This window comes from Saccostrea echinata, unplaced genomic scaffold, assembly GCF_033153115.1.
Source record: "Saccostrea echinata isolate AGI-Se365-2 ecotype Australia unplaced genomic scaffold, CSIRO_AGI_Sech_v1 ptg000028l, whole genome shotgun sequence".
NCBI lineage: Eukaryota > Metazoa > Mollusca > Bivalvia > Ostreida > Ostreidae > Saccostrea > Saccostrea echinata.
Window position 1 is genome coordinate 8,189,519 of NW_026889777.1, and position 16,375 is coordinate 8,205,893.

Below are 16,375 nucleotides of genomic sequence, written 5' to 3' on the forward strand. Positions count from 1 at the left end.
TGCACTAATATGATTACTTTTAAAGGCAGTTCTTTTTAAATCCATATTTTATTTTCGATGTACAATAAATTAACCCAAGTCGAAATTTCTAAAATTGTATTTGCTAACTCCTGTTTCCTGATTTCATCGAGGTATATAATCTGCTTAATTTTTTTTCAATATATTTGAACAAAATTCTCATTGGAAAAAATTAAATATAATTATAGTTTTATAACAAACATTGTTCAGACATTCTCATATAAAATATAGCTAAGTTTTTTTTTAAAACTAATTGTAAAATCAAATATATTAGTTTTATAACAAATATTGTTTAAAAATTCTCATTTCTGACATAAAATATAACTAAGTTTTTTTTCATGTTTTGCTAACAACCGCAAGCAAAGCTATTTACGCTGATTCCTGCAAATCCAAGTTTTTGCACAGCTAATTTAATTTAAAAAGCTCGATGTTATTGTACGTAACACACATTGTTATCATTATTCGTTATTACTTAGTATTGGAATGGGTTTTCTCCCCTTTAAAAAAAGCGACAAGCCTGTTTTTCTCTTATTTTGTGCTGAATAAATAATAATAAATAAATCAAAATAAATCAATAATAATAAATAAATAATAAATAAATAATAATAATAATAATAAAAATAAAATAGAATACATGATAATAAATATATGATAATAAATAATTAATAATAACTTTTATTATATTCCTATCACAGTATATATGTATATTGTTAAAATATTACCAGTGACACATAGGTCCTTTGGGCCGGGTGTAAAAAACTAAGTATATTGTTGCAAAATACACTGTATAACTATAATTCACTATAATAAATAATTTACTTACCTACTAACTTATCTATCGTATCTTAATTGATTATAAACAGAAAACGAGCATTTCATAACTATGTAAATTTCACCGTGTATGGAATACAAAGCTTAAAATCGGTACATCTTTGATTTTAGTTCTTTACTTACAGATGATAAGTAGTCATTATTTGAGTAATAATTTGATAAATATTTATCTGCGTAATAACGAGCTATTAATCCTTGTTTTGATTCTATTCTGGAGTTTGTAAGGATTTTTATTGTTTCCTAAAAAGTAAATCAAAGTCGAGCATCATCAGTAGAGGTATAATTAGACATTGGATATATATATCTAAAAAAGATATTTTTCTAATATTACCCACACAAAGAAAAAAGTCGAAGGTTTGAACTATTACACATTTAATACAACAAAACAAAGAACATTAATATAAACACATCTATGGTAGAAAAATGGTATACAAACGCATGTCAAATTTTCTCTCTTTCTTTTTAGATAATTTCATAAATTGTCATGTCTTGCCCATTTTACTAGACAAGCCGCAGTCATCACATTATCACTTTTAAAAATATGTATTTTACTAATAATTAACAAAAAAAGGGAAAAAGAGAAAAAAGAAATAGGGAAAAGGAAAAAAAAGGAGAAGAAAAATAAGCATAATACAATACAGCGCTCAGAATATAAATTCTAATATCATCCATCAGGAAATAATGATAATTTATCAATAATCCTAGACAATAGCTAGTTATAAATACTTTAGTAAATTAACTGAATAAAATCAAATGATTAAAACTTTTGAATTCATGCACATTATTTTTTATCCAGAACCGTCAGATAAATGAATGTCTAGAAGAACACATTTTGCAAGAAAAAAATCGATAAAGCAAATTGTCGCCATAGTTATTTAAATTAAATCAAAAACAAATAATTTGTATGATTCTACATTAATTTATGTACTTTTAATATAAACATAAGAAGTCAATTCATCATAGACATTAATTATATAATGATATTTACAGGCCATCATATAGTAATGCCAAAAAAAGTAAATGTAACAATACTAAGTCATTTGAAGCATTCAAAACAATGTCGTAATTTTAGCCATTACAAACATACTGAAGGGACACATCATAAAAAATAAAAGCCGCGCAGTATTCCTAAAAGGGGGGATATAAAAAGAAAAAGGTACCTTAATTATTTTATTTACAACTATCCAATTTCTCATAAAAATATTAGTACTGGTAATAATAAACAAACACTGGTAATAATAAATAGATACTAATAATAATAAATAGATACTTATATTAATAAATAGATACTTATAATAATAAATAGAAACTAATTTTGATAAATAGACACTGGTAATAATAAATAGATGCTAGTCATAATAAATAGATACTTATAATAATAAATAGATACTTATAATAATAAATAGAAACTAATTTTGATAAATAGACACTGGTAATAATAAATAGATGCTAGTCATAATAAATAGATACTTATAATAATAAATAGATACTTATAATAATAAATAGATACTAATTTTGATAAATAGACACTGGTAATAATAAATAGATGCTAGTCATAATAAATAGATACTTATAATAATAAATAGATACTTATAATAATAAATAGAAACTAATTTTGATAAATAGACACTGGTAATAATAAATAGATGCTAGTCATAATAAATAGATACTTATAATAATAAATAAATACTAGTAATAATAAAAGACACTAGTAATAATAAATAGACACTTATATTAATAAATAGATACTAGTAATGATAGACAGACACTGGCAATAATAAATAGATACTTAAAATAATCAATAGATACTTATAGTAATAAATAGAAACTAGTTATGATAAATAGATACCTTAGATTCCTTATTTTAAAGCAATTTGAGCTGCATTTTTGTTAATTTTATATCGTTGTTAAAATGTGCTGATATGATAAATCTGTATGTAATTTAAACCTTTATGATCAATTAGACTGGCATAAAGTTTTTAGCTCACCTGAGCTGAAAGCTCAAGTGAGCTTTTCTGATCACATTTTGTCCGGCGTCCGTCTGTCTGTCCGTCTGTCTGTCTGTCTGTCTGTCCGTCTGTCTGTCCATCTGTCTGTCTGTAAACTTTTCACATTTTCGACTTCTTCTGAAGAACCACTGGGCCAATTTCTACCAAACTTGCCACAAAGTATCCTTGGGTAAAGGGGATTCAAGTTTGTTCAAATGAAGGGCCACGCCCTCTTTCAAGGGGAGATAATTAGGGTTTACTGAAAAAATAATGGCATCATTTAAAAATCTTCTTCTCAAGAACCGTAGGGCCAGGAAAGATGAAACTCATGTGGAAGCATCCTCAGGTAGTGTAGATTCAAGTTTGTTCAAATCATGACCCCGGGGGGTAGGGCAGGGCCACAATGGAGAATCAAAGTTTTACATAGAAATATATAGGAAAAATCTTTAAAAATCTTCTTGTCAAGAACAGCAAAGCCATGATGAGTCATATTTATATGGAAGCATCTTCAGGTAGTGTAGATTCAAGTTTGTTCAAATCATGACCCCCGGGGGTAGGGCGGGGCCACAATGGAGGATCAAAGTTTTACATAGAAATATATAGGAAAAATCTTTAAAAATCTTCTTCTCAAGAACAGCAAAGCCATGATGAGCCATATTTATATGGAAGCATCCTCAGGTAGTGTAGATTCAAATTTATTCAAACCATGACCCCTGGGGGTAGGGCAGGGCCACAATGGAGGATCAAAGTTTTACATAGAAATATATAGGAAAAATCTTTAAAAATCTTCTTCTCAAGAACAACAAAGTCATGATGAGTCATATTTATATGGAAGCATCCTCAGGTAGTGTAGATTCAAGTTTGTTCAAATCATGACCCCCGGGGGTAGGGCGGGGCCACAATGGAGGATCAAAGTTTTACATAGAAATATATAGGAAAAATCTTTAAAAATCTTCTTCTCAAGAACAACAAAGTCATGATGAGTCATATTTATATGGAAGCATCCTCAGGTAGTGTAGATTCAAATTTGTTCAAATCATGACCCCCGGGGGTAGGGCGGGGCCACAATGGAGGATCAAAGTTTTACATAGAAATATATAGGAAAAATCTTTAAAAATCTTCTTGTCAAGAACAGCAAAGCCATGATGAGTCATATTTATATGGAAGCATCCTCAGGTAGTGTAGATTCAAGTTTATTCAAATCATGACCCCCGGGGGTAGGGCGGGGCCACAATGGAGGATCAAAGTTTTACATAGAAATATATAGGAAAAATCTTTAAAAATCTTCTTCTCAAGAACAGCAAAGCCATGATGAGTCATATTTATATGGAAGCATCCTCAGGTAGTGTAGATTCAAGTTTATTCAAATCATGACCCCCGGGGGTAGGGCGGGGCCACAATGGAGGATCAAAGTTTTACATAGAAATATATAGGAAAAATTTTAAAAATCTTCTTCTCAGGAACAGCAAAGCCCTGATTGATGTATTATTATGTGGAAGCATCCTCAGGTAGTGTAGATTCTATTTTATTCAAATCATGGCCCCCATGGGTAGGATGGGGCCACAATGGAGGATCAAAGTTTTAAATAGAAATGTAAAGGAAAATATCTTCTGAAGAACTGCAAACCATGATTAGTCATTTTGTTATGGAAACATATAGAAAAAATATTTCTTCCCAAGAACAGGAAAGCTATGTTTAGTCATACTGATATGGAAGCATCCTCAGGTAGTGTAGATTCAAGTTCAAATGATGACCCCTGGGATAGGGAGGAGCCACAAATGGGGATCAAATTTTTACAAAGGAATATATGGGAAATTTTTTAAAAATCTTCTCAAGTACAACAAAGCCATTTGTTATATTGACATGGAAGCATCATCAGGTAGTTTAAAATTCAAGCCCCCCCCCCCTTCCCGGTAATCTTTTCAATACTGAACTGATTTGTGCTTTTGCCCAGCCAATGTGCTCAGGTGAGCGATGAGGCCCATGGGCCTCTTGTTTTTTTTTTTTTTTTCAGGGGAAAGATTTCTATACAACGGAATGCATATTTTTATCTAAAAAACCAATATTGCACAGGACGACAAACATGTAATTTTGCTTCAATCAAAGCATATAAATATTTCTTCCGTCGCAAATATAAACAACAGAAGTTTATAAACGTTCTTTTTCTCTCATTTAAATAGTTAACAACACTATTGCAACAAATAATTCCAACATCAAAGTTACTTGATACCACCAGAAGACGAGAAGGTGAATTTGATAGTGGACTGTTTAATAAGAGTTTTGACATATATTTTAGCACTAAAAATATAAACAAGAAACCCGGGCCAGGGACAACAGCGCTTTGGCTAGGAAAAAGCAGAAATAAAAGTGATTGGGGGGGGGGGGTATGATTTGAAGTATATAAATATAATCCCTTGTTATGGTCCCTCTATTCTCCTGGGGGGGGGGGGGGAATCACAAGTTTGTTCAAATCATGATTTGAACAAACTTCAGTCTACACTACCCGAGGATGCTTGCATAAACATATGACCAATCATGGCTTTGCTGTTCTTTAGGAGAATTTTTTTTTAACAAATTTGAATGTACACTACCTCACAATGATTCTACAAAAGTTTCATATTTTCAAGCACAGTCGTTCTTGAGAAGAAGATTTTTTTAATGATGCCAGTAATTTTTCACGAATTCATAATTATCTCCCCTTGAAAAAAGGTTTTGCCCTTCATTTGAACATACTTGAATCCCCTTTACCCAAGAATACTTTGTGGCAAGTGTAGTTGAAATTGACTTATTGGTTCTTTAGTAGAAGATGAAAATGTGAAAATTTTACAACGCTAACCACGACGACGGCGACGACGACAACAAACAACGGACAAATTTTGATCACTAAAGTTCATTTGAACCTTCGGCTCAGGTGAGCTAATGAAGATTATTTTACTTTGTTAGGGGTGCTTCTTGCGGAATTTTGTAATGAAACATTCATGTATGTATTTAAGAATCTACAATACTCTGTGCGTTGATATCATTTAATTCAACACAGTTGGGATTCTTGTCTTAGATTTTATTCAATTCAGACCTTTTTTTATAGAAATCACAATGAGAAGATAATGATTTGGAAACATCTTTCTTGTGATTTCTTTTTGCATCCTTTTGACCTCCAAATGCTATGAATATAAACATTCCAATACAACCATTGAAAAAGCTATGAATATGAGAGAAAAAGGGAATGTCAACCAACTCATATATCAACCCGGAAAACCAAGCCATTCCTGTAATTAATGATAACTTAAGATATATCTTAAAATATTGTTTTTCTCTGGAGTTTGAAATACTAGAGTTTCTTTTAAGGCAGAAAATGGTTAGAATGAAGAGGAGAGTATTCAGAAATATCATTAATGCTATTGGAAGAACTAAAGTAAAGATCTTCAGTGTCTGGTTTTCGACAAAACATGTAGTTTTTGAATACCCCAGACTAGATCCTTCACTTTTATGATAACTAAGTCTAATGTGGGTTGCTACCAAAGCCATGCTAAGTGTACAGGTTGAAATTAGATATGCACTAAAACTGATAGACCTTTCAAATTTTAAAACACCGAACAAGGACAGCAACATATCTAAACACAAAGAAGTCATCAAAGCAAAAACCAACAACCAACAGAAATGAGAAAGTAATCCAAACGCCATGCATACTGGATAATAATAGATAAAAAATCGCGAGGCTGTATAGACAGTATTGGCCAGAAAAAGAGAGAGGGACAATGCTATTAGCATCTTTTTTGACACATTTAATGCTTTTTGAGAAACACAGAATGTACTGACAATGAGGATACAGCCGAAAGAGGAGACAGACAGACAGACAACGGAAAAGTAGGTCTCAGGAGAACCCTCGCCACTGGACTTCCGTGTATAGGTCTCTACCATTCTTCTGTAATCGTCCAAGCATAAAGCAATGACATGGTTTTCTTGCTCAAATTTCACAAGATGGCTTTCAATACAAAGATCGTATTCGATAATACACACTTCAAAGTTACTGTAATTCAGATGATAGCTTTCTGGTAAATAAATTTTTGGACAGTACTGGTGTTCGAATAAATCTCGGTGAATAAAATTTCTAAGTTCAGAATTTTTCCAAGTTAGTTCGAAAATAGCAGATGATGACATGTTGAAAGTGGATTGATCGAACTTGGTAATTTTTATTTGTAAATGCGAAACAGGATCTTCATTCAGAGTTAGGTTTTTCAGAAACAACAGAAGAAAATTTGTCATAGCAACAACATTTGTTATTTTTTCAGGCACGAAAGAAAATTCAAAAGGACAACAATGTCTGTTTGATTTCGTTAAAAGAGATGGGGAAAAGTGGATATCAATTTTCCAGAATTTTCTACTGAGAAATCTCAGTTCATTGATCAGTAGGGTGTGCATTTTATCTAATTTCACATGTTTGTTTTGTTCTGTATGACAAATCAATGCACTCAGGAAAAAATGTCCAGGTAATTCATTAGAAATTCGACGATGACATTTTGGCCCTTGTTGAACATATTCAGGATCACATATAACGGGCAGACATTTTCTCTGAAAACAAAAGCAAAATCATAATCAAGCAACATAATATAATATCAATTTGGTAGTTATGTTATATATTCCCATCATTTTGCTAGATCATTTGAGTAGACATTTTTAGTACATTGTTGTCTAATAATTTAAAATTAGAGCATGAAAAAAGTAATGTGTAAAATTCATTTTCAAGGTTCGTGAAAAAGAATATTTAGGTGATGATTTGCTTGTTTTTATGATAACAGCAGTACTGTTTTTTGTTGGCATATTATATAAATATTGTATGTAGTTGAGTGTTACATTGAAAATTTTCACCCCAAGAAAACCATTGTCAACCTTGGCTGCGCCTCGGTTGACAATGGTTTTCTTGGGGTGAAAATTTTCAATGTTACACTCAACTACATGCAATATCTATTATATTATACTGAATGTTTTATATAAATACATATAACAGTGAACCTTGCGCGCATAAATTCTGCGCAGTCACTATTTTTTGGAATATCAATGCAATATCAAGCAATGTTGACTGTTGCTATGCTGGATGGCGTGGCTTCATCATTCAGCGGGTAATAGTGTTTTTTAAACAAATGTTTCTCGACGAATCAGATTCAACTAATTTACATGAAAGTATAATATAATGAAATAGTTACTAAACAATTGGTGCAGCATCATATTTGCAAAACTATGTCAATTTTTCCTGCAAAAGGATATCGTGAAACCAGAAACATAAATATAACAGATATTCGCAATTCCTCTAGTAAAAAGGATTTGGCGATCCTGACAATATTCTTAAAATGCTCTTTATTGGTTGTGTTTTTAGGGAAGGGGGGCAAACGTAAATTGACACTACCTCAGGATGCTTCCATATCAATATTACTAATCATTGCTTCGCTGTTCTTGAGCAGAAGAATTTTAAAGATTTTTTTTTCATATGTATTTCTATGTAATACTCATTGTGGCCCCACCCTACCCACCCTAAATTTAAACAAATTTGAATCTTTAGTACCTGAAAATGCTTCTATAATAATATGACAAATCATGGCTTTGCTCTTCTTGAGCAGAATATTTTTTTCAATTGATTACAATATATTCTTATGTAAAACTTTGAGCCTCTGTTGTAATCAGGGTCCGGCCCCTCCAGCCCCTGGGGTAATTATTTGAACAAATTTGATTCTACAATACCTAGGGTTACTTCTGTATAGATATGACTAGTAATGGCTTAGTTTTTGAGAAGAAGATTTTTAAAGATATTTCCTATGTAACGTGTATGATCAGGCTCTTACAAAGGAAATAGGTTTTCCTTTTACCTTGTCTAAGTTAATGATTACAATGATTATTTAATCCCTTCTGTCTGAGGATAAATCACACAGTACTAATTTTGTTCTCTTACCTAGAAACGGGGACTGGGTAAAGTACTACTTGCACCGTGTTTCTCTCCTATGTTCCCATTGCTAGATAAGGACTCGGTGTCTCAATATTTAGATTTACTACACTTAGAACTTAATATCATTTCCCTAGGATACTTGCCACTGGTGTTTATTACTTTTAAACTTTTATTCTGCTCTTACCCCTAACTTCTGTATTACCGATTCAATGGCCAGATTCTTCAGCTTCTGAATGCCGAAATTTTCCAAAGCTTTGCCCTATTACCCTTTGGTTAGTTCATTCCAAGGATTGTCAGGTCAATCCACTTTTTGAAGTCTTCAATGTGTTTTACGCAAATGCCCCTTAACTATTACACCTATATATTCCTATGTAAAACTTTGACCTACTGTTGTGGCCCCGCTCTACCCCCGGGGCCATGATTTGAACAAACGTGAATCTATACTACTTGAGGATACTTTGTATAAATATAACTAATAAGGGCTTAGCTGTTCTTGGGAAGATTTTTAAAGATATTTCCTAAATATTCCTATTTAAAAACTTTAACCCCCTGTTCTGTCTGCGCCCAACCCCCAGAGGTCATGATTTGAACAAATTTGATTCTACACTACCTGAGGATACTTCTATATCAATATGACATAATGGCTTAGCTGTTCTTGAGAAGAAGATTTTTAAGATATTTCCTATATATCTTCATGGTAAACTTTGACCCCCTGTTGTGGCCCTGCCATGTTACTTACTCTGAATTATATGGAGTACCATCCTTCCCAGAATCGCAGTAATAACACTTGGACTCGCAAACTGTCTAGTACCATTGTCTTCTATGATAATTTATCTACACAACCATAAATGTCATGCTTGTCTATATTTTCTTTTATCTCCAAAAACAGTGTCAAAACTTTGCTCTCTGGCAAGAGAAACCATGAAGTGATTCCATATGGAATTACTTCCATAAAAGAAATGAAATTACGTTTTAGTGTTCATTATTTTTTATTTACATTTGCAAATATTTTTCTTAGATGAACCTATAGAAGAGAAAATATGTTCAATTCTGTATGAACTTATTAGGGGGTCAGAGGTCATGGCGTGACCGAATCACACAGCGAGACGATATCTTGTCTACATATTTCTGTCACAGTGACACTGGTTTCGGAACTTCTGAACCGTCAAAGCGATGAAAAAGATAAAATTATTGAAACATATATTTTTTTTTCGTTCAACAAATGATCGTTAGATCTTTCTTCGGTGTGAAGAATGTTTCTAATTAGCCTAAAATCACGCTTACCTTTTTAACCCGAAATTCCTTTGAAGGTATGTAAACTGAAGACGATAGCACCGCTTTTGACTTTATATATAAAGAACTCGTACAATAATAGTAAGATAATTCCCAGTAGCGATCATTGTTTTTTCATTATGAACAGATATTTCCTGAACTGGACTGCTAAACATCAATGTAAGTATTCAAATGTTGGAGCGAGGCGAACTCTCAAGACCAAACAACTTCTAGGTCATTGCGCGTCACAACATAGCAATACGGCGGGCCGTTCGTGTAATAAATGCAGTTCTATTCAGAATATTCGTCTCAAATGTAAATAAAAGTAATAAACAACAATGTTAAAAAGTTCACTGGGAAATGAACTTGGTTGGTACGTGATCAAATCTTCTGAGAAGCCCTTCGGGCTTCACAGGATTTGATCACGTGACCAACCAAGTTCATTTCCCAGAGAACTTTTTAACATTGTTGTTTATTTCTTAATTAACGTAGTCCTCTCTAATTTAAATGCACATCTGTCACCGTTCTGCGCATGCGCGAATCGCGTGATATAGGCGCTCACGTGATATGCTCCGTAGCGTTCTGTTCACAGAAGCTAAAAGATTTTTTCGAGTCATATTTCTTACCATGCAAGTTATTTTTTATAACAAGAACAGTACGTTTGTCAGAAATGGCCAAATCTCGGCAATAGGATGGGTGGATAAGGATATCCTTTGCCAGAATGAGCATGACAACCATCATAACCCGAGTCTTCTGTCTTGGAAGCGTCTTTTATCCATTTTGGATTAAGTAAGAGCGCCTTTTTTTTTATCATATCCGATATGTTTAAAGTCTAAAGTAAACGATATTTTAGGGATTTAATAATTATATTATTGTTAAGATATTCAACTATTTTTCTAACTGTAACTTGGCATTATTTTATAACAAATTGCTCAACTAAGGACACATCTCTTACTCAGCTTGCTTTCATTGGGCAACAGAACAAACATAATTTTCAACCATCTCCCTTCCTTCACTAAAACAATCAATCCAATTAATGATTGAACTTCTGTCAAGTCTTTTGTCTTCATAAACCTTGTACAAATTATTTTATGCTACTGCAAAGGAATTTCCAAGATACACGTTAAACTTTACAGCCGTTCGATGCTTGAGTACTACTGAGTCAATCATTTTTTGTAAAAAGTCACCTACATAATGACGTCATTTTCACATTGTGACGTCACAAACATGGAGCAAAACATTACGTAACATCTGCTATTTATAGAACATGTGTATGACTATATCTATGCAAATTTCATTTTGATCTGAATTGTGGTTTTGTAAATATAGAGATAGTTTGCGAACTTTCTGATCACCCCTCGTACTTATCTCTGGCGGAAAATATATTCTTGGATTTTTATTGGCTAAAAATCTGTTTCTAAAATCACATAGAAAATATCGGAACGATTTTTTTACAAAATTATATATAAACAAATTTTATTTTTTGATTGCTATATTAAACATTGGAATTGAATTTTTAAACCCACTCATTTTTAAATTTGTTCTCTGTCCGAGATTAGAGTACATGTACATAACTTTTCATGGTGAGAGTTGAATTTTCCCGTCGGCCAACAGAGTTTTTACACTGTTTACGGAGTTAAAAGAAAATGAAGATGAGCACGCCATATATGGTTGTGTAGATAAATTATCGTAGAAGACAATGGTAATACACAGTTTTACAGTCCATTTTCTCTGAAAGTGTGAATGACTGTCTGCGATTCTGGGGAAGGGGGTACTCCATGTACCTTGTGTTATTAATATACTGTTGGTTTAAAAAATCATAACGAAAACACGTGTCTGTGCTCGCTATATGGGATTTAATTAAGGACATCTCAGCATGTATTAGTAAGTGTTGATGTACAGTACTGTAGTGCAATGCTCCCCTAAAGTTTAAAATCGTACATCATTTTATTTTTGTGGTATATTTATTGTTAATTTTGTATGATGTCATAATTGATATTTCCTGAATAAATAAAGCCTACAAATTATAATTTTAGAGATTTATTTATTCAAAATGCGCGAGATTTGAAAGGCACTGAATATGGACTGCGAAATCTTTCCAGATTTCGAGCAGTAGTGATTTTCTGTTATTATTTTTTTTTTTTTTTTGGAAAAACAGTTTGTTGTTTACTACCTAAAGATTTAAACATTATCATGCAATCAGTAAAGGTATTTTTTTTTTAATTTTTGCTTTGCAAGTATAAATTGTATTACCGATACATCACGTGCCAACAATTGTTACAAAATAATTATGATGCAACACAACATCAAAAAACGAAATGATTTAATTTTCCTTTAATATAGTTCATGGAGTTTAACTTTGATGAATTCTCATCAATCTTCTAAGTTTAACAAGCAAATTCAGAGAATTTTGGTCCCCCGCTTTCGGTGTCTTAGTGGATGGGATGCAATTATTTATGGCATATTGCAACTGTCTTGACTGTGTGTCTGTCTTGTCTGTGCATTATACAAAAAAGATACAAATTATTTAATTATTAACAGTTATGACAAAGATTATAGCTTCTCAAAACTACATCAAACTTCAAGATCAAGGTCAATTATCATAATAAAATCCGAAAGGTCTTGTCACAAGTAATACACATGTGAAAAAATATCAAAAGCCAGAGAATATAATCGGAAAGATCTTGAAACAGGTAATGCACATGTCAATTGTAAATGCCATATCTTCTCCCAATCAAAAGTTATAAGCAATGTTAAAATTTTTGAAAAGTAGGTCAAATTTCAAGGTCATGGGATTAAAAATCAAAGTACATTTGGAAATGCTTGTCACAGGTAATGCACGTGTCAAATAGGATTGCCCTACCTTTGCTCCTTCAAAAGTTATCAACACTGATGAAATGTTTGAAAAATAGGTCAAACTTAAAGGTCAAGGTAACGGGGTCAAATATCATAGCATATTCAGAAACATTTTGACACAGGAAATGCACTTGTCAAATATGAAAGCCCTATCATATCATTATGTCATTCAAAAGTAATCACCAAAGTTAAAATTTTCGAAAATTAGGTCATACATGAAGGTCAAGGGTAAAAAATCATAGCATGCTTAGAAACATCTTCTCACTGGTAATGCACATGTCAAATATGAAAGCCCTATCTATTCTCAATCAAAAGTTATAAGCAAAGATAAAAATTTCGAAAAGTAGGTCAAACTCCAAGGTCACGGGTCAAGGGGGTCAAAAATCATAGTACGTTTGCAAAGGTCTTGTCACAGGTAATACACTTGTCAAATATGAAAGCCATACTTCTTTTCAATCCAAAGTTATAAATTAAGATAAAAGTTTTGAAAAATAGGTCAAACTTCAAGGTCAAGGGGTCAAAAATCATAGTATATTTGGAAAGGTCTTGTCACAGGTAAAATACATACATAAAATAAAAGCCCTATCTTTTCTCATTCAGAAATTATGACCAATTTAAAGTAATGTTAAAATTTTTGAAAAGAATGTCAAACTTCAAGGTCAAGGTCACGGGGTCAGATATCATAGTATATTTGGAAAGGTCTTGTCACAGGTAATGTACATGTAAAATATGAAAGCCCTATGTCTTCTCATTCAAAAGTTATGACCAAGGTTAGAGCTTTTGTGACAGACAGACTGACAGACAGACGAATGAGATTTAATGTCCCCTCGCTTTCGCGAAAGTGGGGGACAATAATCTATGAATGTTATGATGTCTAGGATAGGATTATATGATAATTATTACGGTTAAAAAATAGAACTCTCTTCTGTATTATGGTGAAAATCACACTTACCGGTACAGAACTTCAGAAAATTTTTGAGTCACAGTAAAATCAACCATTTTTCGTTCACAAGTCATCTACATTTTGACGTCATTTTCACGTTGTGACGTCATAAACATTGGGCAAAACATTATGTAACATCTGTGGTATTTATAGAACATTTTTATGTCTATATGTGTGCCAAATATCATTCTGATCTTAACTGTGGTTTTGTAAATATATGTATAGAGATATTTTTGATCATACCTCGTAACTATCAAGTCTGTAATTGGACTTGATTTTGCATACTTACCAGTACAGGGCTGTAGAACATTTCAAAATCACAGTTACTTTCAATTCTGTACCTGGATGTGATTTTGTCTGCTGTAAAACTTAGGAGTGATGGGAATAAACCAAGAGTTTGTCTGTATACGTCAACTACGGAAAATGTTAGACTAGATGGTAGCCTTCTATATTCTACTGAAATTGGCAATGTATATTCAGGAGAAAATGTATTGCACATTGCACAATAAAGATTTTTAAATCTCAAATTAGAAATAGAATGAAAGTAAAATAGTGTTTGTTTCATGTTTTCACATGCCCATTGTAGTCTTTCATCATATTGACTCCAAAGTCCTGTTTCATTACAATGGGTTACATCTGGTAGATAACATGCCAAGTCTTGATCCAGAAAGGATGGAGGTTTAAAGAGAACCATAATCCTGTTCTCATAGGCAGCAAGGAAAGGGTCCTCTTTCAATCTATTCATCTCATCTGAGTTATTTGTCAAGAAAACCTTTTTCCAGGGATGGAGGTCATTTTCTTTTTCATCAAAACATTGTGCACAATACTTATTTTGATAACTCTGGTTTGTTTTACTTGAGGTTACAGGTGTATGAAGTTCTTCGCTGCTAAGCTGTGAAGATGGTAAAAATTTCTTGCACCTTTGCCATACAATATTCTTAGAATATTCTTCAGGACAATTCACAACCAACCAATATCTCGGTTTAGAAATTTTAATTTTTTCCCCTGTTTTACCATCATAGACAGCACCAATATCGGTAGTTGTGCAAGACAATGGAACCGTTTTCACGGTTTTGTCATGATCGCTATCAATTAAACTTCTTGTGGGAATATACTGAGTCACACAGCAATTATATACACAATCCAATGCACAGCTGCATTCCTCACAAACAGGGAATTTCCCGTAGAATGGAAACGAATAATTTCGATAAAATTCACCCTTGTCATAACATAAAGGTATATTAGGACAAAAAGTCAAGAAACTGCTGATAAGGAATTTTGCTAAGTCATTCTGAATAGTCTGAGTATAGTTTAGAGCACGCTCCCTGTTTGCGGTAAACGCTACTGTTTCCGGATTTGAAAAATTCATCCTCCGTTCAAAAAGTTCATTCAATAGAGACAAATCAGGAAGTAGAATTCTTGTTTGACTTCCTCGCCACAATATTGCTATCTGTTTAAGTAGAAATTAAATCATTGAAAAATTTCCTTGTAAAATGTCTTTTTAAAATGTCAAAAGATTTTTTTATTCGTTTATTCATATAAATAATATACAATACATTCAAATACAAGCAGGGATCAATAATTTCACTCATTGTATATCTGACATCATTCGCAAAGAATGTCAAGAGATTTAATAACATTTAAAAAAAAAACCCACAAAGTCCATACTCATTTTTAAAGAACCAGGGCATCTTTACTTGAATGATGACTATTACTTAAATGAAATGTGAAGATAACAAATAGTAATTAAGCTTAAGATATATAGTAAAACTATACAGCTTGACCGCACGACGAACAAAGACCTCAGCAGGGATCAGGTGCCAAGAAGGAGTAAGTATCCCCCGTCGACCGGTCTGGCCTGATCTTTGTCTTTGACAGGTAAAAGAGAAATCCGTAGACAAATCAACATGATCAACATAATTTAATTTTATCTAATTATTTAATTTGTGCATAGCAATGAGATAAACATCTCGTCAAAATGCAAAGAAAAAAGCTTTAAAAATTGAAATAAAGGCGATACAACTGATATAAAATATTAAATATGAAGATTGTTATATATTGTGATACTAATATATAATACTAAGGACCTGAACCTACATATACCTCTGTTATTTTAAGGGGTCCGTTGATAGAATTAATGATCATTTCAAGGATTTTTCAAGAATAAAAAAGATCTGTAATTAATGGATTTACCAAGTAAATACGTAGTTTCTTTTCTTTTAATTCCTATTTCTTTTATTTTTGTGATTTTCTTCACTTTCATGTCGACATTTTCTTTTTATAAACCACAGTTCTATTTTTTTAAAGATAGAAATTAACAAAATCAATGAAGCATAATGATAAATTGTTAATAACTAGAATCCATATCTAATACATACCCAAACCATCGTCATGAATTTGCTTCTACAATACATTTTTCTTTTCTTCTGATGATTTGAAAGAGTCGATGATTTTACAGAATTTAAATAGATATATTGTCAACCTTTGAGATAATTCTTAGCATGAAGCAACCCATAAATCAATAACTGATTA